Source organism: Chaetura pelagica, unplaced genomic scaffold (assembly GCF_000747805.2).
Source record: "Chaetura pelagica isolate M959 unplaced genomic scaffold, ChaPel_1.0 scaffold104, whole genome shotgun sequence".
Lineage (NCBI taxonomy): Eukaryota > Metazoa > Chordata > Aves > Apodiformes > Apodidae > Chaetura > Chaetura pelagica.
The window spans coordinates 3004054-3007212 of record NW_009953786.1 but is presented as its reverse complement, the minus strand read 5'-3'; positions in this window follow the sequence as shown (position 1 = coordinate 3007212).

Below are 3159 nucleotides of genomic sequence, written 5' to 3'. Positions count from 1 at the left end.
ATTTTTCAGTGAGTTTAAAACTTGTTAGCTGTTTACAAAGGTCGGCTGCATTTCTCTTAAACATCTTTTACTTGAATCAGTTTCCCTACGGCAATTGCAACTGACTCCAAGCATCAAAGTGTATTTCATTGGAATCCATGCCAAAAAAGAGACCTTACCAGAAAAGCCACAAAGTTCAATGCAACATTCAGTTCTCTGGGTCAAAAAATAAAGTTATTACAGGGCTATTTAAGACATAGGGCTTCACAGAGTGCAAATCCTCATTTGAGCAAAAGGTCTAAAATAGAGCAATAAAACTGAGTCAAGGGAAGCTGAAAACAAGTACACTCACAGATTTATCTGATCGAAAATGCCAGTATGCCACATTGAACAAGCAATGAAATAATGAAATACTGAAGTGTCTTTGGTTTTGCTGTCCAATGCAAACAGAAAGTCAGTCTTCAGCTTTTTTTTTTTTTTTTTCCTCCAAATCAAGGCACTAAGAGCTTAAACTGTTCATTCAAAATTACCATCCCTTACAGCTGGAACCATTTGTGGTACAGGTTCCCTCCAAATTTAATAGTGAGTGTAATCCAGGGCAATCCAGTGGCAATCCAGGGTTTCCATCTCTAAGTTTCTATTTTACGGAATTCTGTATGCATGTTTTTCAAACTGACCTTCTCAATATTGCTCTTTTATACTTGTGTATTTTCCAGAGGATCATTTGGATAACAACAAAATCTCTCTTTATGTTGTTTTATAAAAACACCAAGTAGTACTTTTTCGTATTTAAGAAGCACATACCAGTTGCTAACAGTGTCTCAAATGAATGGTTCTTTTTCTACAAGATAAAATGGTATCTTCCCAAGAACCAGATAGTGCTTTAGATGTAAGGCAGTCTGTCAGTGTCCTAACAGAACAGATGGATGCTTTAATTGCATATGGGCTTTTAGGTATACCACCAGTTTCATCATCAAGAGGATGCTTATGCACAGTTTTAAAAATAAAAAAATAATAAATTAAAAAAAGGAAATAGATGGAGAAATATGGAACAAGGTATAGTATCAATATTCATAAAGAGGAAAAAAAAATATAACGATTTATTCCATGTTGCAGCAGTGAAGAAATTCAGCTCCTGCATGAACAACCACTTAAGGCACTACATATTAGTATAAATAGCAATTCTTATGTACATCACACTGAAATCTCCTGTGTTGGTACTTCACACATACTTAAATTATGGATGCTAGCCAGGAGTACAAGGGAATTTAAAAGCTGCAAAACCCACTGTACTTAACAGCTGTCACATACCAAAGCTCAGCTGTGGTCCCACCAGCATTCCAGCCTTATCTGCAGGGCTCCTCCTTCGAAGGAGGGGAGGCCACCGAGCCTTGAAGCCCCAAACCCCCCTACCTTAGAGACACCATTCCAACTGCAAGGAGATAAGCAAGCGGCTGTGCACATGGACAGGTGGAACCAGCCAGCAGCACCTCAGACGTTTTAAATGTTCCTGCCGAACAGGACTTACTTTGGTCCCACCAAGGAGCAAACTGCATTTAAACACACTGTGAAATTGAAATGAGATTGTTTCCCAAAGTGGCAAGTCTTAGGTATTACTTCTCTTTGCAGAGAATGCCAACACATGAATTATTACAAGGTAAAAGAACGTATATCCAAGTCACTTTAGGAAGGAAAAAAACAATCATGACATCCCTGGGCAGAGGTCGTTTATCTTTTGGATTACACACAAGTTCATGGAGACCTCTGCTTTGCAATCACATCTGAAAAAAAAAAAAAAAAGATCCATTCACATTGATGTGAATTAATTTCTCTCATGTTACTGGATTTCAGAACTAAGTCAGTGTTCCAAAGGCAGAAGCTCTTGAAGGCATAGCTGCTCTCCTACTCTCACAATGAAGAAGCAGGTCTGTCTTTGCACTTTTTCCTGCCTTAGACAGCAATTAATCACCTTAAATTGAGTTTACTAATGTACTAAATAGCTGAACTAAATTATTCACCAAGTAGTACAACAAGCAGATAGTGATTCAACACACATCACATTCCATAAAGCTCAGCACTGCAAGGCCTATGGTGTTTTCATGCAAGCGTAAACATCTAAAACCATATTTCCATCCATGTTTCTGGAAGTCTTGGAGGGATCCCAACTACCAAGGACATTAAAAAAAAAAAAATCATCGATTTTTGGATCACTGCCGCTGATCCTGACACTACATCTCCTCACTCTTATCTTCATACTGGACAGATCAACATTTCTTGTAATTAAATTTAAGAAAAAGCTGGATTCATTTCTCCTCACAGCTTTCTACAGTCACATGAGCAAAAAGCATCTCTTCCCAAATACTATCTGAAAGCCAGCTGCAAAATTAACATCCCTAATTACATCTGGCATTTCTTAGTATTCTGCCTATAGGCAATCATCTAATGAAAAGCAATATATTTAATGACACCAGAAGGTGCAGAAGCCCTGTGTCACATCAAAGAGCAGAGAATTTCATGGTGGCCAGGTGCCAGCATCACAAATAACATCACCTTTCAGTACTATAGCAAAAAAGCCTCAAACACCCATTGTACTGAACCAGTCTTCAAGACCAAGATCAGGTTACTCATGCTCCTTGCCATGCAGATGCTGATGAACACAGCACTGAATATGATTCCATGTGTATTTTTCATCTGAAGTCTCAAAACTAACAAGTAGTTAAGCAGTTTTTAAGTTATGAGATCAGTGTATTAGTCTATTTTTCCTTCTACCTGCAAATTACAGAGAAGTCGAGGCCAATGGGACAACTGATGTTTTACAAAAATTATTTTTACAGAGCAATAAGGAATACTATAACTTGTTTGTGAGAAGACTTCTGGATCACAGCCACTCTTATGGTTTTAGGAACAGTTTAGTAAGTCTGACCTAATCGGTCTCCCAGCGACAATATCATGACTGTAATTGCACTATGGATCCTTATACAGTTCCATAACTCAGTAAAGAAATATCTCAGCAGAAAGCTATTTAACCATATCCTTTAAAATAGAGATTAAGTATTTCAAGCTTCGAGAAGGGTATCTTTTGTTCAGATAGATTTCAACCGACAGAAAAGTTGACACGCATGACCAGTCGCTAATGCCCGATTCTGTTCAAACTGATGTTACAGAGAGTAGGATCAGACC